The 23,780-nt window shown below is 50.0% G+C and overlaps 3 long non-coding RNA genes across 4 annotated transcripts; all 3 read right to left on the reverse strand.

Moving 5' to 3' along the window:
• Positions 1-1,264: 1,264 nt before the first annotated feature.
• Positions 1,265-7,634, reverse strand: LOC309801642. Its single transcript, XR_014293628.1, has 3 exons — positions 7,594-7,634; positions 2,556-2,722; positions 1,265-1,405 (listed from the first exon to the last, which is right to left on the reverse strand). It is a non-coding gene; the product is annotated as an uncharacterized lncRNA (long non-coding RNA).
• Positions 7,635-15,267: 7,633 nt separating this feature from the next.
• On the reverse strand, positions 15,268-16,641 carry LOC309801639. The gene is made up of 3 exons (XR_014293625.1): positions 16,524-16,641; positions 15,810-15,863; positions 15,268-15,339 (listed from the first exon to the last, which is right to left on the reverse strand). It is a non-coding gene; the product is annotated as an uncharacterized lncRNA (long non-coding RNA).
• Positions 16,642-16,937: 296 nt separating this feature from the next.
• On the reverse strand, positions 16,938-19,668 carry LOC309801640. 2 transcript variants are annotated; one of them, XR_014293626.1, is made up of 3 exons: positions 19,604-19,668; positions 18,447-18,575; positions 16,938-17,089 (listed from the first exon to the last, which is right to left on the reverse strand). It is a non-coding gene; the product is annotated as an uncharacterized lncRNA (long non-coding RNA). The 2 variants fall into 2 exon arrangements; XR_014293627.1 differs by lacking the exon at positions 19,604-19,668 and adding an exon at positions 18,746-18,841 and having other exon boundaries at positions 18,447-18,649.
• Between the last annotated feature and the right edge of the window lie 4,112 nt (positions 19,669-23,780).

Raw genomic sequence — 23,780 nt, forward strand, 5'->3', positions numbered from 1 at the left:
AGACACATAAGATCCCAGGTGCCACATACGGCTTTCTCTAATCTTATATGAGAAGAGGGTACATCAGTATTGTCCCGTGGACCTCATGCGCCTTGGAAGGCCCCTATGGTAGCCGTTTGGGGAGGATCCCTTCCCCAAGGGTTTAGTGACTGAAACTGTGCAATTGCAGTCGCTGACTCCCGTGTCCTTTGGGCTCTAGGGGTGTGTTCCAATGAGGGCAGTTGGCTGGGGAGCCCTCCCACCCCCCAAACTTTTCTGGAAAAGTTCTACTGCATTATGTGAGGTCGGTGGACACTTGGTGAGGAATTCACTCACCCCCCAACCCATCCACCCTCATCTGCTGAAGGGGATTTCTAACTCCTGCCACCCCATAGAGCAGCTGGGCTGGCTCTCGACCACACGCTGGCCACGCTCACCTCTGAGCGACGGACACCTGGACATTATAACACAGCAAAAGGGGGCTTTCGGAAAATTCAAATTCCAATAGGTCACCATAGGCCTCGTTGCTGTCATCCTGGTCCTCTGGTCCTGGGGGATTTGCTAAAACATCGTAACTACTTTCATCATCTGGTTCTAACCGGGGGGGCAAACAAGAGAGAGGTCAGTAAGCTGGAGCAAGGTTCCAGCTGTTCTCCAAAAAGGACCCTGGAAAAATTCTTTCCCAAGCAAGCCCTGCTCACAGCACCACCCCCACCCCCCACCCCCACAAGCCCAACTGAAACGAACAAGGCTGCTCACCACACACACAGCTGCCAAAGAACTCCGAAGAGCAACCAGGGTTACCTTCGTCAGGAGCCTGCAGGTTATTTAAACAGCCTGGAGAGAGAGGGGGAGAGAGAGAGAGAGAGAGAGAGAGACAAACAAGATAACGCCTGCTGGTAAGAGGCAAATGCTGCTAGAGTTCGGGAACATCTCACGCTGGGGCTGGTGTCACCTCCTGACAAGTCCCACTGCACACGCCTCCAGGTATCTGACTGAAAGCTCCCCACACGTCCACCCGCCTTCCTGAGGGACTGCCCGCCTCACCGCCCCAGCCTGCCAAACAAAAGCTAGCCTGGCTAGCTAAGAGTTTTCCAGCCCCCCACCTTGCAAAACTCAAAGTATGTATCTCTTCTTTGACAGACTAACGTTGGGCCGCTTTTCCCAGTAAAGGGTCACTTAGAGTAAACGGGGGGTGGGGGTAGGGGGAACCCAGGTGAAAGGCTGTGAAGTCACCGTCTAGATGCTTGAACAAGACCGTGTCTTGACCTCTGCAGTACCTGTTAAGAACTTCTCCAGAAGTTCGCTGTGGTTCACTTTCTTGATGGTTCTACCTGAGTACGTAGCCAGGGTAGGATCAGCACCGTAGGAGAGGAGCAAGCGGACAATTTCGAGATGATCATTCTTGACAGCATCGTGGAGAGGCCTAGGAGAGGTGCGGGGGATTACACCTGTGCACGCGACGCTTGCTTCTAAGGACACGGGGCAAAATCGAGCGTGTGCGGCCAAGCCTCATAGGCGCGCTATTTCACCGAGGAGGTGAGTGTACGGTCGCTGCGACAAATTACTCTGTTATTTCAACACATAACCCTTTACGGGACAGGTGACAGGACCATCTCAGGCCTAATTCTTCAATGCAAATCTCTCTTAATGCATGGCCCAAGGAGGAACTCAGGCCACGATGAAAACGTTTCCAATGAACTTAAATAGTGACAGACTGTAAGAAGGTAATGTACGGCGGGGTGGGGGGAAGAACCCCAGCATCACGGAAGCAGATACGACAAGCCACTGTTATACCATTACAAACAAAACCCAAAAAGTGCAGTTTGTAAAAGAAACTAGGGGCAAAGTGGAACCTCTCCTGAAACCAACTTGGAGATGAGTGATCAACCCTCTCGCCCAGAAGCAGTCGACAGGCAGGGCGAGTTCTCAGGAGGGTACAGAGTCCTCCTGCCCGTGTCCGCTGGGGTCAGGAACACTGTCCACAAACCCATCCAGAAAGGATGCTATTTGGAAACCGTGAACCACCAAATACCTTACGGTTTTGCTAATTTTATGACTGTCAGGAAAGCCCCAGTGCCCTGCCTCGTGGTGGCATCCCAGGTACAACCAGGAAGATGCTTGGGCTGACTCAGACCTGGGCCTCTGGCCAATAAACAGAGGTCAAGGACAGAGTGGGGGCCAGGCCCGGGGATGTGGGTGGACACGGCAGGTCCTATCAAGCCAGTTGCCACTGGACCTGTCTGTACTCCTGGAACTTTCAACTCACATATATGTTAAAGATTGAGATTCAACACACGTTGGTGAAGAGTCCAGGGTCTTAAAAGAGAACACCCCTGATTATTCATGCAGGCTCAACATTTTCAGGGACTTCTGTCCATAAGAGCGTCACAGAGTTTTAAAGTTCTATGTAAATTTGCCAGAATGATCTGTCTGATTCCATTCTAGAGGACTCCGCCATCAGTGTGCTTACATGGCACTCACTCTCCATCTTTCCTTCTGGGGTTCCCCGCACACCCTGAGAACCACTGCCTATGCCCCAGCAGGGCCAGGCCAAGAGCAAGACCGCCACTGACCCGGTTCCATCCTGGGCACTGCAGTTGACATTGGTGCCATATTCAAGGAGCTGTCGTACGATGTTGAGCCAACCTCTTGCACAAGCCTCATGCAGGGCACAGTAAGCCACATTGTCGCGGTGGTTCACATCACAAATCTTGTTCTCCAGGCAGTACAAGACCACTTCCTACGAGGAGAGGAGAGGAGAGGAGATACCATCAGACCACCATACAGTGAACCTTGTAAGGCTGACCTCCCCATAGCTTGGCGGTGCCCAATTTCAAAGGCATACATCCTTGGGGCCAAAAGCCCACCATGGCGCGGGCAGGCGGCAGGCATCCTGGTGGGGGGCGAGAGTGCGTGAGAAGGGCTTGGAGATGCAGACAGTGTTGTCTAAGGCTCTGCTGCACCAGTGGCCTGGCCATGGGCAAGTTACCCTTGAACTTCTCCAAGCTTCCACAGGGCTGCTGAGAGGACGCATTCGGATAGCGACGAAAGCCCTCAGCCCAGGGGCCGACGTGACCAGTACAGAGGTGTCACGGCTGCTAACATCTTAGATGACACATTGCCAAGCACAGACCATTCTCACTTGATGGGTCTGTTCAGTCGGTGGCAGTGGACGATAACACAAGTTTAGATAAAAGTATGGATGACCAACACTTAAAGGGAGCTTAAATCAGCTGGAGAACACTCCCCAGCTTAGAGAAGCAGGGACACCCAGGTCAGCTACATCCTCGCGCCCCCTGTTAAGACCCCAAATCAGAACCTGGGCCTCAGAGGCTCTTGTCTGTATGTTAAGTAGAGTTAAAGAGAAGCTCTCTCCCTCCATCCTCGAGGAATGACACAAAATGCCTCCAATAACCCCACCCTCTATTTTGCCTCACTCCACCCTCTCAGGGCAGAATCAGTCTAATATTTTCATATTTACTCAAGTTAATGACAGGAACCTGATACACCACAGGCTGCAACCTCCACATTTCAAGAATCAAATAAAACGTACAGCGCCCCCCACCCCCCGCCGGAGGTGTTCTGTGTCAACTCTGTGCATTAGAATCACTGTTATTAACCTTATTTCTTTGGCTTGTTAAAATATTAATATGAACCACTCAAAGTAAGCAGAGCAGGAATTTATTCAATGTTTTATTACCTTAAGAAAGTTTTCAGACACATCGAAAGCACTTGCCACCAGAAAACATGTTATACTGTTTATACTGGGTAAGTCGTGCCCAGCAGAGAGCTGTCAGGTTCTGAGAGCTGAGAGTAGGCAGAACGTGCATGTGGCCCAGCACATGGTCTGCTGGGTAAGGGGGGATGGGATGGGGTCAGAACAGGCCTCCTTGTGACATCTCTCAGGTAACTCATCTGTTAAACCTAAAAGGGGGGTCATTCTAGCCGCCCATAAGTGCGAGATGGGTTCTGTAAAACCTTTTATGCCCTTTAGAGGACACGCCAATCAAAGGTGACCACTCACTTGGGAGCGAACTAGAATGTTCCATTTGCTTACCACGTGAACCTAACGGGGCATGCTGGTAAACCTGGCCATCGGTGCCCTGTTACTTCAGGTCACTGCAGCAGCTCCCTTCCAAAACAAGAGGAGGAAGAGAAAAGGCACACCCACGAATGCATTTCTCCGTTTACATCCCAACCTGCCAGAAAGCCCACAATCCTCTGGGCTCCCAGGCCACCTGCCCCGAGCCCTGGTATCCAGGATACCGCATGAAGCTGCTGCTCTTTTAGCAGGCCCTCACTAGCCAGACTTGAGTGGACAGCTGCAAGCTAATGAGTTGTGTGCCCCAGCCAGGGAGAGGCCCTGTCACGTGGCTCTGGCATCAGGTCTGGATGCCACCAACTGCTGTGCACAGATCAATTTACTCAACCCAGGGTTTATTTGCTGTGACAATCATGGCCTTCACCTGGAAACCTTCATCACTACTAGGGCAGATTCAAGGGTACCTAGAAATGAAAGGCCGTCCAAGCTGATGGGTAAGTCAACTCTCTTCTCGTGGAAGATGGCAGCAAAGGCAGCAGTAGCCCCACGGCCAGGTCAGACTTTTTGCCACGGGCTGTCCTAACTCAACCACGTTGATCCCACTATTTACACAGTGCTTCTCATTTCCCCAGATGAGGACATCTTCTGTCACCCACAGGAACCCAGGAGATAGCAGGAAAGGAAGGCAGTACTATCCTCATTCAACACTTGGAAACTGAGGCCCAGAGATATTAAACCCCAAGTTCAATTAACATGAAGTACTAGACCTATAACTCAGGTCTTTGGTACCTGGTCAGCTGGGAAGATTCAAAAGGCCCAAGAGGGCCCCAGTTAGAGGGATGCAATCCAGCTGTGACGAGCATCCCACAGGCCTTCTCTGTTGGGGGTCAAGTGGGCTAACTACACTCTCCTAGCTAGGAGGGTGATGGCCTCTAAATGGATGGCAACCGTCGCCACCAACACTTTCTCTAACTGAAAGGTGAAGAGGCGGGGCGAGTCTGTCGAAGCAACACATTCCTTGGTTTATTTTCTCTGCTAGAAATAAACGGGAGTGTCTGAAGGGCAGCCCACCCATTCCCGAGCAAAGTCAAACTGCTTTTGTTGGACAGCTCTCTGTTCAGCGGCTATAAGCCGAATGCCATTACCCGCAAAATGTAACCATAAAGGCCATGAACCCGACGTTGTTCATTAATTAAATGCCTCATTAACTTTTTAAAAAACATGACTTATTCAATTCATAGAAAATTTAACCATCACCGCTAAAGGCACAAGCATGTGGTTGCACACTGGCGTTTTAGCCTAAGAAATAGAAGCCTTTTTCCCAGGAGGGAAAGGTTTGAGGTCTTTGGCCATGCAAGTGATCTATTTAACGCGGATCTGAAGCCAGAGTGTGTTTCTAAACTTCCAGAACCAGATTATCATGACATAAAGCTCAGACAGCCTTTATACTGCACATGGTACCTTTGGCTAAGCAGAAGAAAATAACCAAGAATGCTGAAGACAGAACTTCAGGGAAACCCTCCCAAACCACACCCTTATCTGGTTAAGCAAACTGTCCTTCAATTTTAAAAGGTTTAAGCTGCCACATCTCCCAACTGGGCCATCATCCCAACATTTAAAATTCTGCCCAGAGAAATCCCAGAAAGTTGGATTCAAAGTTGAAAGCGTTCATCTACTTGTCACAGTGTTCAGCATCAACACTGGTGATCTGTGTAATCTACATATTGAAATTTACATTTGAAGAAAAAAACAAATCCAACCGTACACATTCCCAAGGCTTCCTGTGCAATCAAAGGCCAGGTAGCCTAAAAAAGTATGGATCAAGTGCTCCTTGGTCCAGGCCTCAGAGCCACCAAACCATAATGGAAACTGTCTTAGGACCAACGAGGGTCTTTTGACGTCTCTGGTCCCAAAGGGAGGCTGCTGGAAATGATGCCAAGTTCACAGGTGGGGCTTGGAGCCCCGCCCTCCACAGCGGGTGCAGCAGCACCCCGACCCCCCATCTCTAGCATTTGCTGGAAGCGGGAGTCTACTTTCTCAACCCTAACCTAAAAGTTGGGGTTAGGGGGCTCCCCCCCACCTCCAGCGTTTGCTGGAAGCAAGGAGACTATTTTCTCAACCACGGGGGGTCTAGCTCAACACTATGTGCAACATCTGCTCTGTCCTCCTAGGCGCCCGCTCTCAGCTCTTGGGAAACCAACTGGGTGCTCCTTGGACTTCACCTGCAAGTAACTGCGCTAACTACCAGAAAGTGCTCTCTAGCTAATGGAGAGGTCTCCAAGAGACGTGTAGATATAAACAACAGCACATTCAACCCACAACAACAACAAAAAACACCCCCAAACCAAGCATAGCCCTAGTGCTTCCAACTTCCCACCCACAGTCATGCCTTATGGCCAAGGCAGGCACACCTCGAAGGGCTCACGGCACTATGGACCGGGGCGGGGGGACACGACGGGAGACGGGGGACAGGGGCACAGAGCTGGCTGAGGGTGTGGGCGCCAGGGCTCCGGGCCAGCCTGGGTCCTGCCACCCCAGTGCTCAGCCACACCTCCACGCTCAGCCTGCTGAACCGCATTTTACTGTCACCATTCAACTCCCAGAGGGCTGATGCCAGCACAGAAAAATGCCTTTGCCCTGTGGGCTATTACATCACAATTGCTACTGACAAGTATGGTGGGGGAACTGCACAGGGCAGAGAGAGTCATCTGTCTCACAGAGGTTTTGAACTGTAAAAAGGGCAATTCCAATGTGAGCCAGTCTTGCTGAGGAGCGTGGTGGGCTGTGGAGCACTGCTGGATTGCTACCTGTACGGGTTTCAGCTAACCCCTCTGAGGCTCAGTTTCCTCATCCGAGAGTGGGCTAGTACTCGTTACTCCCAAGTGAAGATGTTAAAAGGGTGAAAGGAGTTACTACAGATCACACGGGCTTAGGCAGATATCAGCTCTCTTTCTATGTTGCTCTAGCAATAGAGGCCATCACTGTCATCAGCCATGCTGGGTTGGGATACAGCAGTGTGGACAGGGAGTTTTGTGCAAGGCTCAACCCCTGCTCCCCGCCCATCAGCCCTCGGCTCCCGTGCCCTCTCAGAAAGAGACTGCTCAGGTCTGTCCCACTCCCACCCCCACTCTGCACAGACACTTCCCACCCGCTACCCCACAGGGGCATCACTCTGCCCCAAACAGCACAAGTTATTAGAGCTAATAACTACTCTCCTTCTTGCTACTCAGAATCCAAAAGGGCTCATTAAAATTCCCCTGGTCGCCAAGCCCTGGGTTAGGTCAGATTTTATATCAGAGATAAGTAAGCCGAAGCAGCCTACCTGCCTGAACGGGAACGGGACATCAGAGAGGCCTGCCTTTCTTTTCACACCACGACTGAACAAGCCACCAAAGAGCCCGCAGTGTGAGCGGGGCCAACACAAACACCCTGCTGGAACACCCAGCCCAGCCCGCCACGTGGAGGGGGCTGGGCTCTGAGACCCGCCCCCGATCCCCAGCCAGTGTGTCCCCCACCCAAGGAGCAGCAGCCGGCGGATCCTGATCCGGGGCACCCACAAGGATGCTCACCTCGTAGCCAAGCCGGGAGGCCTGCTGTAGGAGGGTCTCACCCGCGTCCTTATTGACAATAAGTCTCCGCGCTTCCGGTGGCATCGGGCGGGACTGGGTGGTCTCTGGCGGGGAGCTTGAGCATGTCAGCCGCGAGGCCTGGGAAGCTGGTAACAATTGCTGCAAACGGTCCAAGGGCTTCTGTTCCTGCTTGGACGGTGAAAGATCATAGTCGGAACTGGGCTCAGGCCGCTCCTGAGTGGAGGAAAGCACTTTTCCTCCTCTCTGTCAGGGGGAGGCGGCGCGCGAGGAAAGGGTTGCATTTTTACTACCTGGAAACTTCACCACCACCCAGGAGACAGGTCCCCTAGGAAGGGGCAGTGACGTTTTGGGGGGAGGGGTTCAGGAAAAGGAAAGCTTTGTCCCCAGAAGCAGAGAAGTAGGCAGGCGGGATGTGCCTGCACAGGCCCGGGGGGCGGGGGAGAGCCAGGGGCAAGAGGTACCTTGCCATCCGCATTGTCCACGTAGGAGTCCCCTGGCAGCGGCAAGCCCCGCCTGGGCTCCTGAGGGATCAAATGCTTGGTTTTGCACGGTCGCTTCCCGGATGGTTTCTCGCTGTTGTCGGTGTATTTCTGCGGCAGGGGCGAAGGCTGCCAATCCATTTCTTCGTCCATGCACAGCACATCTGTCAGGGGGAGAAGAAGCGGGCGTTACACAGTTGTAGCCGGTGAGGAAAGAAAAGCCCATTGTTAGCACTGATGGTTGGAGCAGCTTCAGTTTTTAAAGATATACCAATTATGTTTTCAAAGCACTAATATTTTAATTATCCCACATTCAACCGGCAAATAGACTAACCCACGAAATGCCAAATGGCAAGTCGCTTCAAAGGGCCGCAAGAGAGGGCAGAAGCCAGCCCTTCGTGCGCTCCCGTCCCCACCCGTGAGGGGCCTGGGTGCTCGGGACAGGGCGACTGGGGACAGCCTGAGGCTGGAATGAGAGCACTGACAAGCGTCCGGGGTCACCCAAGACTTCCCTTCCTGCCCAGCCGCGGGCTGGGTGATGAGGAGCAGCCCAGGAAGTCGAGCTCCCGCCTCACTGTCCATTCCATAAGGAAGTGTGCAGGCTGAAAGGACCTCATGAAGAAAACTCCCCGCTCGCCACACGCTACTCTTGTCAACTTGGATGGCGCTCAGGTCCCCTCCAGGGCCGTTTCCCACAGAGGGCGAGTGATTCACCCTCCAGGAGCGCCCCCCGCCCCGTGCGTACCTTGTTCATTGTCACTGCATTTCAGGGACTCCTCCAACCAGCTTCTGTTGCTTTTGGCCTCTGCCCTTTTCCTGCCAGGTTTCTCTTCGGAGATGCTACTGCCCTGGGGGGTGACCGCAGGCTGAACCGCCTGGGTCACTTCCTTCCTGCCCTGCCAGCCAGGTTTGCTCTCTGCTGCCGACACCTGCTGCTCCCGCCGTTCTCTAAGGTGCAGCAAGCGGCGCTGCTTTCTGGGATGGAGCCCTGTTAATTCAATGCACACCTCAGGTTGGTCAGCTCACGATAATGTGGCTCTTCTAAGTGGTTAGAGGAACTGTTTGTCATTTCCCTCTCAGGCCAGTCAGCTAATGGAGAAATAACTACAAATTAATGAAGAAGCCCCCCGGGACGGGGAACAAACTGTCTTACACATCACTAACAGGGGTGGGGGAGGGGAGGGGTGTGGTCACTGTGTTGGCTGGAACTTGTCACCAAGTCTCGGGAGGGGGCCTATTTGCCTTTGGCCACCTTTGGGCTCCAGCCCCGGCACCTGGCTTTGGGGGGGTGGGGGGTGGGATGGGGGTGGGGGGTGGGGAGGTGTGAGTGGCTCCCCCCAGGGATCCAGGGTGGGACTGGAACTTTCCACTGCTCCGCTCCAGGACTTCCGTAGGGTGCCCTGCGGGCCCGAAGCGAAACCGAGCTCACCTTTGGAGACCCGTCTCCGCTTGGCTTTCAGCAGAGAGTCCTCCGGGAGCTCTTCCACAGTGGTCTCAGTGTGGTTCCTAACGCCAGACACCTTGCGCTTTCTGTTCAACTGGAGGGTGGGGCTGCGTGACGCGTCTGGGGCCACCTGGTCGGCGGGGGGGCTCTCTGGGGGGCTCCGTGTCCATGAAGTAGTCCTCACTGTCTTCTGGGGCTTCGAAGGGGTCAGGTTTGCTTCCATCCTAACACTCCCCTAGGGGAGGGGAGACAACCCGGAAAGGAGGGAACAAAGGTCACCAGGAGCAGGCAGGACCCCCATGCCCAAGGCAATCTGCTACCAACAGACCACCTCCCTTTGGAGACCAGGGGCCTCACACGCTGAAAGCACAAAACCCTCAGAAAGACGTCCCAAAGGAAGGACAGCTGAACACAACCAGCAAAGAAAGCAGAAAATGAGGCACGTAGCCCACTCACGATCCATCCTTCAAGGGTCAAGGTGAGGCATCTACACCATCCCTCTATAGGCATGTGAGATAACTCCCTAACTGCTTAACTCTCCAAGGTGGCTTACTCTTAAAGGGGGGGGGGTGAGTGACCTCACAGTAAGATCCAACCCATCAGGGCGGAGCTACAAATTACTATGGAAACAGTTGCTAGTAAACAAAAAAGGTTGATGTCATCAAGAGACCAAATAGCCCCCAACTGCCATCTACACAGACATAGCACCAATGTTCACTTGGGTCAGCAGGGGCGAGGGTGAAGAAAAAGGGTAGGGAAAGAATGGTGGGAGGCTGGGAAGCTGGGGAGACCAAGGGAAGAGGAGCCTGGCAAAGGGAAAGGAAAGGCTTCCTGGTGCACACACAAGGGTCAAGGGCAATTTCAAAGAACTCAACCAGATTGCTCCAAGTCCGTCTGTCCTCTTTCCACACCCGTGGGGGGGAAAAGCATTTCACTGCCATCAAGGGGCTGCTCCTATTTCCTGTCTAGGAAGAAGGCCCTCAGTGACACCAGTCACCCCACCTGGCACGTCTCCACGCCTTCCTTCCCAGGCAACAAGCATCTAAGGACATTTCAAAGACAAGACTCCAACCCCCTTCATGGGGGGTGGGGGGTGGGGGGGCGGCGGGCAGGGCTGAACTGCTCACACCCCAGCTCCGCCTGTGTTGCTCCTGCCCCCTCTGCTCAATCTAGCATCCACTTGGGGCTTTTCCTCCAATCACCCCAGCCTAACATCACTCCTCACTTTTGCTCTAGCCAAAGAAACAGTTCAACTGCTTTGCTAGTCACACTGTTTCTAACACACGAATAATTCCATAATGATCACTGTGCTGTTAAAGAGTTCCCCGAAGATGACCCTGTGTCCATCACCGGCCGGGGGTGGGGGTGGGGGTATGAGTTTGGTATTTCGTTAACACCTGAGCTAAGCTCCCACAGCCCGTTTTTCTAGATGAAATCATAGACAGACCCCTCACATGATGCTCGCATTCCTCCTCCACTCCCTAGACCACTTCAAGTATCACTCCCACTTCTGCCCAGCCGGCTGGTCCCCTGATCAGCCTCTCTTGGGGGCATTCCCAGCATTTAATGGCAGTCAGTTGTGGGGATGAACCTCACCCTGGCCTGGGCTAGCCTGACCTGTGTTCTCAATGGTGGAACACACTTAGCTTTTCTCCAAGGGTACCCCACACAGATCCCCACCTACTCTTGCCGGAATGGTGGAATCACCCCAACCGCGAGGGTCTCCTGTCATGGCAGCAGGAGGAACCCCAAACTCCTGGCCTGTGCTTACGGGTGATGCAGCCCAGGCTACCGCAGGCCCAGTGAAGACGGCGTGCTGCAACTCTCACTCCGGCTGCTCTGTGACCCTCTTAAACACTCGGGCAGGAATGGCGCCGCTTTACAACTCGGCCCCCTTCACTTGTAAAGTGGGAATGTTACTGCTAGCCTCCCTCCAGGGTGGGCTTCATAATCACGGGCCAGGCTCAGCACAGAGAAAGGCTGGAAAAAGCCCTTTAACCAAAAGATGCCAAGACTTTCAGACCAGCCTGAATCTCAGGCCTGAAATGTAGGAAATTTTAAGAGGTGAGCCCTGCTGGTTACACCATTGGACTTCTCTGGTCCAATCAGCCTTCCCTAAAAGCTCCATGGGAAGGGATCCATGGAGGAATGGAAGGGCTACCTTAAGAACCCCCATGTCCAATTTTAAAGTTTCTTTTTCCAAACTAGGTCCATCCACCCTTCCCCCAACCCCGGAGCCTTTTAGGGCAAAGATCTCAATTCCCCTCAGCTAAGGCCCCCCAAGACCTTACGCTAGTGTGACCTTACCCAGGCCAGTAATAACCCTGAATGACACCCACCCCGACTGCCCAAGATACCCATGGCCACCAGCTATGGGGTAGAGGCTCTGTGTCACTTGGAGCTTCTCAAAGACTGTTCTAACCACGACCCACAGGAGGATGACCCTTGAGGGCAAAGGAGATGGGGAGATAAATAGATACACGGGGATCCTAACCATCAGGCTTTGCCATCATTGCTACTTTTGGCCCTTCTAAAAGTGGGAAGCCATGTGCCCTTGGTCACCCAGTCTAAGCAAGATGTGAACGTGGTCCCTGCAGCATGGTCCTATGACTCACAGCACATATATCCCAAATTCATTATGGTTGTACCATAGCATCACCTCACAGAAGCATCACCACAGCAACATTTACAAGTCACTGTGCCAACAAAGCACCCTCACCACTGTTGAGCCATGCCCAGTGAGGCCTCAACAAGGTGGGAGGGTTCTGAGTCGCTGGAAGGCTCCCCAGGATTAAAATCCCCTTCTCTGTAGCTTAACTATAATAGCACCTCCAGTCAGGGCTAACCTTGTTCAAAGTTACACCCGCTACAGAAGGAGTGCAGGGGACCTCTGTTCCAAAGTAGTTTACAAACGTGCAGGTGCTCAGCTGGAAGAGAAGTTCCCTGAGCAAAGAAATTTCATGAAGCCCCTTGACTGAGGCTTCCTCCAGCTCCTGGCCAGGCACTGCCACTGAGCAGGTCCTAGGCCTGTCCCAGCCAAGTGGTTGGCAAGGGAGATGGTTACTCCAAGTTTGAGAAGGAAGGGACCAATGCCTCCTTGCCCCGCCCCATCTTCAAATGCCACTGAGGGTTCCTAGTGATGAACTTCCAAGTCTGAGGAACCTCCAAACTCATTTGGTGAACTTCCAAAATAAACATTTCACTCAGCCACCCATGTGACCATAAAGAATAAATGAGTATCTCAGCCACTGTGTTTTCAAGTTAATTTCTTTTTTAAACAAGCCCCTAGCAACAAGATGCACCCGCACCAGGACAACCAGGGCCGCGCAAACAGCACCCACCACCTTAGAAGCTCCTGGTCCCTCCATGGGTAGGGGCTGCCTCAGAAGGGGGAAGGCATCTTGAAGGCGGCCTGGACCCTCTCTGTGACCCCTGCCCGCCCCAAATCCCCGCCCCAGCTCCCATGTGCTCACAGCTCGGCTCTCGGCCACACGGACACCCATGAGAAGGACCTGAGCCCATATCAGCTCAAGACATGATGGCCCAAGTACAAGAAGACCCATTCATATCCAGCTGAATGGAATGAACGCCTGCTGTGCCTTGGATGTGGAGGCCGCAGTAAGAACAGTGGCCCCTTCAGGTGGCCTTTCCTGACCAGCTATTTACAAACCCCATGTCTCTACAAGACAGAGGGTGGGTGGGGAACCCACCTCCATTGCCCCAACCTTTCAAACGGAGCCCCTCAACTTCCCCAACCCTTCTCCTGCCCTCCCATGGTGGCGATTCATGGCTCATTGGGCCATGTCCCGGGTGCTCCAGGAAGAGACCCGTCGGTCGGTCTGAGATTGGAGGCAGGCAGTGGGGGGAGGGGCTTTCGGAATCATCTGGGGCTCAGGCCCTGCTCCTCATCAGCCATACCGAGTTCTCGTCTCCACGCTCAGCAGGAACGACTGGGAAGGACGCACACAAACGTCTCTGGGAAGAAGGGCGGGTGAGGCCACTGAGACGTGAAGGGCAGCGGCCACCCTGGGTTTGGCCACGTTGCTGGAGAAAAGGGCAAGAAGACTCGAGGCCGGTTAACTGCCCGCTCCCTTCCTCCAGCCTCCCTCACCGTCCACCCAGAACAGGCAGATCCCCTCCTCAGAAAAGTGCATCCCCGTGAACTTGGCCTTGCCCACTTTTATCACATCTCTCTGAGAAACTTCCCCAAGAACTGAGTTATGAGGCCACTCAGGAGGGTAAGGGCTGCGTGTCAGCTGTGAGCACAGGCAAGGAGGGAGGCCTTCTTGCTGCTTCACTCCAGGGTGGCCTGGACCCTCCGTTTTTCATTCCAATCCCGAGGGGAGGAGCTCGGAATCGTCTACTCCAGGCACATCAAGAGCCCCATCCCTCGGGTAAGGCCGCCACTGACTAGCCACAGAAATCCCCTTCTACAGGAGCCACGTAGGACAAACCGGTCCCGGTGTGGCTTACCCAGAACCCTGGCCACAGGCCTTTGTCTGACCCCAAAGATGAGCTGGGGGAGGGCAGTGCTCCAAGCAGCAGAGAGAAGCACACGCTGTTGCTGACCACAATTTTCCCGAACTGCATCAGGCATCCACGACCTAAGCGTGCGGGTGAACGCCGACCCTACGACTGGGTCCAAGGGCCTGGGCCCCCCAAACGTGCCCACCACCCCCGACTGTCCTGTCTCAGGAGGATTTCACGCCCACCCTGTCCTCGACGTTCACCTAGGTGCCCTCACTCACCATCACCGGTGAGGTTTCTGGGGTCCAGAGCAGGCTGAAGGCCACAAGCACGCACACTGAAGAAAGCGGGAGAAAGACCTCCACTTGCTGCCAACACATCTCATTAGCCCAGGAAGTCTCGAGGGCAAAGCCTGAAGTCAACCCCAGTGGGGGAGCAGCTGATGGGACCGCAGAGTGTGACTCGAGGCAAGCACTAGCTTTCTCTCCAATTTTGCCTCCAAAACATAATACACCCTGTCTGGTAGGAAGAACGCCCTCGTTTATCCCACGCCCTTGGAGCGTGCTGTCAACTCCTAATGACTGCAAACAAGCCTGCCACAGAAAATAATTATGCTCATCTTTCTGGTGCCTTCATCAGCCCTCATCTCATTTTAACGAAACCTCTGCCTTTGGAGGGAGAATCCGAGTACTCTCCACTCCCTCCCATAGGAGACTGTCACTCTGGAGGGTCTGGCTCTGGCTGCAAGTGTCATTCCACTGCTACCAAAAACCCGTATCCGTACCTGCTACAAAACAGAACACATACCTGCTACGCTGGAGGTCTTGCACTGCCATTCCTCTGCTCTACTGTATCAGACTATTACTAACTACAGGACTAGCATTTCTCCAGAAAAAGGAGACGCGTGCCAGGAAACAACATTTCATAGGTGCTTCACTACTGGATGCCGCAACACTCAAAAGGACAACCAGCCTTGCAATCCACAGCTGGGAAGGATGGCCAGAGCAGCCCGTTCTCCGAACAGCCAGCACCCAGACGCTGGGCCATCAGAAGCGTATTGTTTCCTCTCACCTCCCTCGGCACTGGGAGTGGAACTGCCCCGTTCCCACCGACGTGGTACCACACGCGAGCCGCCTGGGTTCACTTACATCTCTCACTGTCGTTCTGGTCGGCAATGGCCTCCTCCAGGGCGACCGACTTTGGCTTTTTGTCCTGACTTCCTTTCAGCCTTTCCCAGTCAGCGAGGCTGAATTTGCACACCTTGGAGTCTTTGGTCGTGGGGTGGCCACCTTCTCGCTCTTTCATCTCCAACTCTGAGAAGCGCATCACTGCACGCTAGAAAGAGAACGGAGATGGAAAAAAGACACACCTTACCACCAAAGCTATTTCACTGCCCTTACCTTAAAGGAAAGTATCTTCAAAGAAAAGTTTGCCCCAAACCAACCACAATTTATGATACAACTGAGATATTTTAAAATTGAACGATAAAAATGTAAGAGTGTCTACGTGTAACTAGTCACACACTCTTTATTCGTAAAGCCGTATGTATGTAGAGATATATGTGGTGTGTATGTATAGCCATACATACACTGTGGCACAGAGATAGACATTCTCTTTCGAAGGTAAATAAAACAAAACAAAAACACAATGCAAAGAAAGCAAAACAAAAACACAACAGAAAAAAAACAAATGCACAATGAATAAAGACGACCATGGCCCACAAACTTCCCTTTGTATATTTGGAAATGAAATTTAACTCAAAAGGTTTATGTAAGATTCTAGTAATAAAAATTTGAAGAACTGACCTCACAGTAAGCAGCGGGTAGACATAAAATACTGTCCTCTTGTAATCCTTCCATCTATGTAATTAAAATGGGCACTCAATGGATCATTTAGATAACTTCATCCATTTTTATAAACATAAACCAATTTTTTTCTTAACACTGCAAAACAATTTGGCTTTATTTGTCTTTTAATTAAAAGTAAAATATCTTAAGGAAATTCCTATACAACACGTATCCTTCACTAGCAAGTTAAATACATACTCTATCCCTTTAAGCAAGGTTTGTTTTTTTGGTTTTGTTTGTTTGTTTGTTTGTTTGGTGGAAAAAAAAATTGCACGAATCTCACAGACATGCGGCCGCTACACACCTCCACCAAGTATCACATAAGGCATTCTAAGAAGCGCTTTTAGGTATATTTGTTAACGTACAGTAACGGCAGAGAAATCAAAGCAATTGATAGGTAAATGTCATGCAGTCTTTTAGACATCCTTCGCAATAATTAAAACTTCTGTTATCAGCATTCGAGTGGAGTTCGCTTAAAATCTACAGAATAACTTAAAAGTATCCACTTACGTCCCCTTACTGGACACATTTCAAACATTTAAATTATCCTAAGCTTCATTAACCAAATCAGCCCGGTGTCCTGCCCTATCATACCCCCGGCCCCCTCCTCTTCACACATTAAAAAAACCTGACAACTGGTCAGGCTCCTGAAATTCGGGGGGGGGTGCTCACCTGCAATGCCCGCTGCTCCCGGCTGAGCTGACTGGAGTCTGCGTACAGTGCGGTAGCGACACACTTGAACCGGTCACCCACGTAACCAGCGGAGTTTGCGATTCTCTTTGCCAGCTTAGATGGCTTCCGTTTCAGAACTTTGCCATCGGTTCATCCTGCCTCGTCAGCTCCGTCTTTGGTGTAGGTGGGGGTGACGTCCACACTCGGTGGGGCACTGCCCACGCAAAATGGTTTGGGATCCTCTTGGGTTTTCCCGAATGTGACCGCAGAGCCGTCGCTCCCCAGGGTCGGCTCCAGGAATGGAGTCGAGACCGGCATCGCCAGGTTCTCCTTGTTGGTTACTGCTGGAACATTCTCCTTGCTTAAGCCGTAAACTGGCTGGCCCGGAGCCTGTTTGAAAGTATAGGCTTCGTGGAAGTCACTGATGCGCCCCAGCTCCTCTCTCAGGGCAACGAAATCCCGGTGTGGCTGTAGGGCCACATTTTACTTTTTTATTTTTAATATATGTTCACATGTTTCCATAAAGGATCCAAGGTGGCCCATAACGTAAGGACACACAATATTAGCTTTAAAAAAACATGAAAAAAAAAAAGGGAAATCATGATCCTGGAAACGGGTTGCATCCTTTTAAGGGGTGAGAATAACAGAATGAGTGAGCCAAAGATTTGGGAAAGGATCTCACATTTCCAAATGTCCAAATCTTAAAATTGCACCAAGTGGGAATGTAGCTGTGGCAATATTAACCTGAGAGAGCTCTATGATCGTTGTCTTTACTCATCACTTGGTTGCAAGGTTATAAATGACAGGGTAAGTCAAGGAGGGCAAGTAGACAGATAAGAGTCATTTCCTGATTCTCAAAAGAAGGGGCATCACCTAGGGAAGGGGACTCCAAAATCCTACAGGAATCATCTTGATATACTAAATTTTCTAGGTGGCAAAAGTATCTCATTTGACCCTAGCAGCCAGATGGAACTTAGAAAAGTAGTGAAAAGCTACTCAACTGAATGCAAGTCATATGACTAGGAGCATGTCAGTGAAAAGTTCAAGTGAAGATGCTGTGGAAGAGCAGTTCACCTTGTGGTGGAGTGTCCTCAGAACGTGCAATGGGAGGTGCAGTACCTGCTCTGTCTCACAGTGACCCTCCAACCTCTAAACTCATCATTCCTAGGAAGCTGAATTCAAAAAGTCAATTTAAAAAAAAGATAGGGCTTCCCTGGTGGCGCAGTGGTTGAGAGTCCGCCTGCTGATGCAGGGGACACGGGTTCGTGCCCCGGTCTGGGAAGATCCCACATGCCGCGGAGCGGCTGGGCCCGTGAGCCATGGCCGCCGAGCCTGCGCGTCTGGAGCCTGTGCTCCGCAATGGGAGAGGCCACAACAGTGAGAGGCCCGTGTACCACAAAAATAAATAAATAAATAAATAAATTTTAAAAAGATAAAAGTCTCTAGCAGAGAAATTTTATCAGAGCCTAGTATTAAGAGCTGTAGATCCACAAGTTTCCCATGATACAGCCTTAGCAGACGCTGTTAAGGCAGTGACAGAAAATTTGTACCGAGGGAAATAGCAGAAGAGTTTGCCTACAGTTCACGAAAATGATCCCTGCACTTGGCCTGAAGGAAATCAGCAACATTTATAACAGCTTGTGTATTTGTATGCGGGATTGAGAAGGAATTTAATTTTTTAATTTCTCTGAATTATCACATAAGATTCAGAAGATGCTCTCTCTGCCTAGAAGCCACCCCACTGGGATAACTATGCCTATGGGGTTCCTTTGCCTATGACTCCTACTTGCTAACAGACTGGCAGCCTGGCCCCAGGGCCTGGTCGCTGCTCCCAGTGCAATGGTGGATATGGTGTCAACGGTTGCAAAATCAAAGCCCCTTACATCCTCTCCATGCCTCTGTCCCACCCCCCACCCCACTCACCATTGATGTTCAGGAAGGGGAAGGTGTCCTGGATGGGAACGTGGTGCTGTGACTGGTCCAGCTCATCTTCCTCATCTTCTTCATCCACATCATTATCTTTCTCATCCCAAGGAGCAGATCCAGTGGATCCTACCCGAGAAACACACACACACACACACAAAGGTCAAAAGTGAGGCGCTCACGTTGCACTGTCATCCCTGCAGCTCACCCACTGTTCAAGCTAGGCACCGCCAGCACAGAGGTTCCTTGGGTTCAGTGTGCACCCTCAATGCCAAAGAGTGGGAACCAAGGGTGTTCACCCCACTCCCAGCTCCTCCTACGGAGCCCCAGTGCAAGCTCTCATCCCCTCCCCTATCCAGGAGCTGCAGACCCTACTCCCTTCTCCTAGAAATCTTTTGATTCCTACTCTAAACCCCTTTCTACACATTAGCATCCCTTCTAAGGACCCAAGGAGCACAGCTTCTCTCCTTTATAAGCTTACTGTGAAGACAGACCCTTCCCTCATGGCAGACCCTCACTAGATTCACTGCAGGTCAAGTCTAAATTATCTGGCTCTTAGTCGGAACTTGCTAAACATTGAGTAAATATAGGGATCAGGTGGTATTCTCCTAGGAAAAATACCATACAAATTAAATGATCACTTACCCATCATTTATAAAGAGAACTTAATAGCCTTCATAATGTCATGTCAATTGATTCTTAGAACAGCCTTTGAAATACGCAGGGAAGATGAGAACCCAGATGTTATAGTGAGAGAAGCTGAGGCTCAAAAGGTTGAATGACTTGATTCAATGTCCCACAAGTAGTGAGATGGAAAGACCGAGGTTTATAACTCAGACCTTCTAAGTTTTAATCCCTCCTTCTTCTAAACTACCTGGCCTCTCTTCTCAGTGTTGAGTCCCAAGAGAAGTTATTTTTTATAGAACTCAATACCCCCTCTTCTTTCTAATGCTTTACTGTTCCACTGCGTGGGCAGGAAGACTGTGCTGAGTTTATATCTTTTGTTCTCTGGGTTCTTTCTAGGGACAGGATTTCTTGCTTTATTTACCAGTCTTCAACTTTGTAAGCGAGGCGACTTTCAAGTCGACTATCGCTTTAAGGGTCCAGCCTGGAACCTGGCACATTGTCCACCTTCTCCCCAGCAGCTGGGGCCTCACCTGGGTTAATGATAGAGCCCTGGGGCTGGGGGATGTCACACACTTGATATATCTTCATTGGGTTCATGGGCACCTCCTTGGTGCTGTTGTACATCAGGTTGAATTCCCTGCTCTTGTTGAGCGCACAGCGGAGCTGGGCCTTCCATTTAGCTGGGTTGGGGTCGTCCACCCCTTCCTGGTACTTCCCCTGTCTCCACAGCCCAGGCCCGAGGGATAGGAAACTGCAGTGAGTGCCTGCTTGTTGCCCAGAAACACTGGAAAGTGTGCCCGCCCTCCCTCATACAGACACAGATACACACAGCCCTGCCTGACTGCCCCATCACCCCAACTCCAATTGACAGAGACTGCAGCAGAAAACACCACGCTGGGGACCAGGCAAGGCAGGAGGAGGCAGGGGAACATGAAGAAGATGGATTCTCAAGCACTGGGACTGAAGGGAAACGACATTCCCTCAGGATGAGAGACAACAGCCCAAGGTCCTGAGCCTGAAGCTTGGCACATGGAAATGGGGATGAGGACAGAGGGGCTGGGGAGCCCAAGATGGCAGAGTAAGAGAATGTTATGGGCACAGAAGTATGAGAAGGTTCTGGGAGTTTAGAGCGCTAGAGCATATGAGAGGACAGGTGACGGTAATAGGAGTTCCTGTGGGCCAACTATTTGGGTTCCACTGAAAGTCAGAAAGAAATGTGTATGAAGATTGAAATCCCTTTTAGGGCTATGCATTCAATGGGATACCACCTCTACTTTAACTGGGGTTTGGAGAGGTTACAAGTGTGAGTTCAAGGTCACACAGGTTTGCCTGGCATCAGAGCCTGAGCTCTTAACACTATGTTCTGACAATACAATTAATAAGGTTGTCATACCTATCTATCTATATGGACAGAAAGAAAGAGAAACACACACACACACACACACACAGAGAGAACTGTGAATACAGAGAACGTACCTTATTTTCAAATGCCCATGAAGTGTCAAAAAATTCACCGTATTGATCATAAAGCAAGTGTCATTAAAAAAAAGCAAACATTAGTCTAGTGTAATGCATTGAAAATAGACAGGATTTGACTTTTAGTCTGCTTCTGCCCTCAATCAGTTGTGTGAGCTTGGCTTATTATTTTATTACTCTCCCAATTTCTTCATTCGTAAATGGGGAGGGCCCCTTCTGGAGCTGATATTTTGTGATTCTTTGCTTTCCGTTTAAAAATGTATTACCCTCAAAAGAATGATGTTGGACCCTTATCACATAAATAAAAATGAACTCAAAACGGATCAAAGACCTAAATGTAACAGCTAAAACTATAAAACTCTTAGAAGAAAACTTAGGGCAAAATCTTTAGGACATTGGATTTGGCAATGATTTCTTGAATGTGACACCAAAAGCACAGTTTGGGATGATGAAAAAGTTCCAGAGATGGATAATGGTGGATGGTTGCATAACAATGTGAATTACTTAAGTAGTGCCACTAAACTGTACAGTTAAAAATGGTTAAAATTCTAAACTTTATGTCGTATATTTTACTGCAATAAAAATTATTATATTTCATGCATACAAAAGAATATAGAAAAAAGCAAACATTAAAACAACTTTATCTCTTACAGCAGGATTTTCTAACCATAGTACAGTAAAATTAGAAATAAATAGCAGGGCTTTCCTGGTGGCGCAGTGGTTGAGAGCCCGCCTGCCGATGCAGGGGACACGGGTTCGTGCCCCGGTCTGGGAAGATCTCACATGCCGCGGAGTGGCTGGGCCTGTGAGCCATGGCCGCTGAGCCTGCGTGTCCGGAGCCTGTGCTCCGCAACAGGAGAGGCCACAACAGTGAGAGGCCCGTGTACTGCAAAAAAAAAAAAAAAAAAAAAAAAATAGAAACAGCAAAAGTTGGAAGAAATAAATATTTCAACCTCTTGGGGAAAAAAATCCTCCTGGTTTGCTCTTGAAATATAGAGGAAACCAAATCTGTAACTAAGAATGACTTGAAAACAATGCTAATGAGAATATTAAGAACAAAATCTATGAGATATGGCCAAGGCATAGTCTTAACTATTTTCATTACTTAAATAAGGGGGTTTAAAAACAAATAAGCCATTTATTTATTTTCAAATAAATTTCTAAAAAAAGAAAGGAGGTAAGAATAAAAGGGAGATAAAAGGGGAAAGCAATAGGATAAGTTGGAATTTAGAGTAGAATTCATTTATTTATTCATAAATAAATTCAGGAACTGGTCCTCATGTGTGTTTGTGGAGAGAGGTATAAATACCAATAGAAAACAGAAGCAGTAAAATAAACTACTAGCAAGCCAAATCAATGTAAAAAAGCAAAAGCGTATCTGTAAAAATGTATAAATGATACATGGAAAGTAAATATAATTCAATGGAAACTAAAGTAAATTTAGAGTTATTTGTGTAATTATGCTAGCGTTTTGAAAATATGGATAAGATGGATTTAAGAAACTCTGCTTTACCAAATTAGACTCAAGTAGAGATAGGTAGTCTAATCATCTGCCTGCCTCTAACTGAGGGTCCCCTTCCTCTAGTGTGGGTTAGTAAAGAGAAGGATTTAGATCAGGCCCCTGTTGAGTTGACCACCCGGCATTTACTGGCTGGCATTCTGTGCTTCTCCTCACTATTTCCAGGTCCCTTTGTTGATGGTCATATCCTGAACTTTGGGATATGGTCGCCTTGATAGATGCTGAGCCCTCTATGAGCTCCCATGAAGGGGTGAATATAGGATAAGAAACACTATGCTTTAGAACCCTGTTGCTTTACCCTTCACAACATCACACAGGGAGGTATATAGGATTATCAGATTTTATGGTAGGGTTGGGGTAATGAGCGGGAATCTCAATTATGAAAGAAAAAATTTTAAACTGTACGCTAGTATGACTTTTCCTATACTCCAAGAAACAGCACTATGAAGTTAACCCCTAGTTAACCCATGGAGGGCCCCCTATGGGTGCTACTAGTTCTAATCTTGTTCCCCCTTTCCACTCTACTGGATGACTCCTTATTCATTTTTTGGGAAATGGCAACCTTGCTCAAAAGAAGTTGTCCCTCCAGTATTTTCTCAGCAATGCCTTCCTGAAGTCTAAGTTATTCCCTTTAGAATAAGTTCACAGACATTCAACAGAATAGTACCTGGTGGCCTTGGCAACCCACATTTTGCCGAAGGTACCAGGGGTGTTTGGTGAGGGGAGCTTGGAACTCTAAGTCCTGCAGAGCAGCTCAGGGTGGGCATACTTAAGTCTGTTCCCATTCAAGTTTTCCCCAGTGCAGACTTGCAGACTTTCCTCTTTAGTCTTCCAAGTGTCTAGCTGCTAACTGTTTAATCGGATGTCCATACAAACATCCCTAGGACAAATATTCATTCTCAGAGGTGATACAGTCTAAACTCATCAGGAGAAGATAAATATCTTCTGAACTTGTCCATTTGCAAGTTTGCTTCTCTAACAGTGGAGTTACAACTTCCCATTCATGGCAGGACAAAAGCCTCAGTCCTCTTTTTTGTTGCTTTGTGTCATCATTGTTGATAGAGGACCTTTTACTGTACTAAAACCTCCAAGTTACGCTGTGAGAGATGATCAATATTGGCATGAGATTCATCTATTGTATAGACGCTAAGAATCTGAAAGGCTTAACCCCAATGCACAGCTAACTATGGATCCATTCTTGTGGGTCTCAGCACTGAGCAAGGAACAGGTTACTTTTCATCTGAGGCTCCTGAGAAGGACCATCTCACTGGCTTTGACCTGGAAGGGCCCAGACAGGATGCAACTTTAAACCTGAGGCTGGGGTGGAAGGTGTGTGCATGCGTGTGTGCATGCGTGTGTGTGTGTGTGTGTGTGTGTGTGTTAGAATGGACAGATAGAAAAGCGAAGAAGAAGGTAGGCCAGAAAAGGAGGGCCTCCCAGAAACCAATCTGTTTGGACTAAAAGGAAAAACTGGGTGTTAGTCTTCAGAGCAACTTAGTTTCTCCCTTTAGACTTTGTTTCGGATTGTGTCCCTTTGGGCCTGTCAGAATACAAAATAAGGCTTATCTCCGAATCAAATATCATCATGAGTTATCCCCTAGGTATGCCATACCCCTTTCTGAACTTTAAAAACTACTGCTTTTTAGGGTTCAATTAAAGCACTGCCCTCCTCTCCCCAGGGTGAGTTGTCCAATAACAGGACTCTGAGAACT

This window comes from Mesoplodon mirus (genome assembly GCF_964341445.2).
Source record: "Mesoplodon mirus genome assembly, contig: SUPER_3_unloc_19, whole genome shotgun sequence".
NCBI classification, from domain to species: domain Eukaryota; kingdom Metazoa; phylum Chordata; class Mammalia; order Artiodactyla; family Ziphiidae; genus Mesoplodon; species Mesoplodon mirus.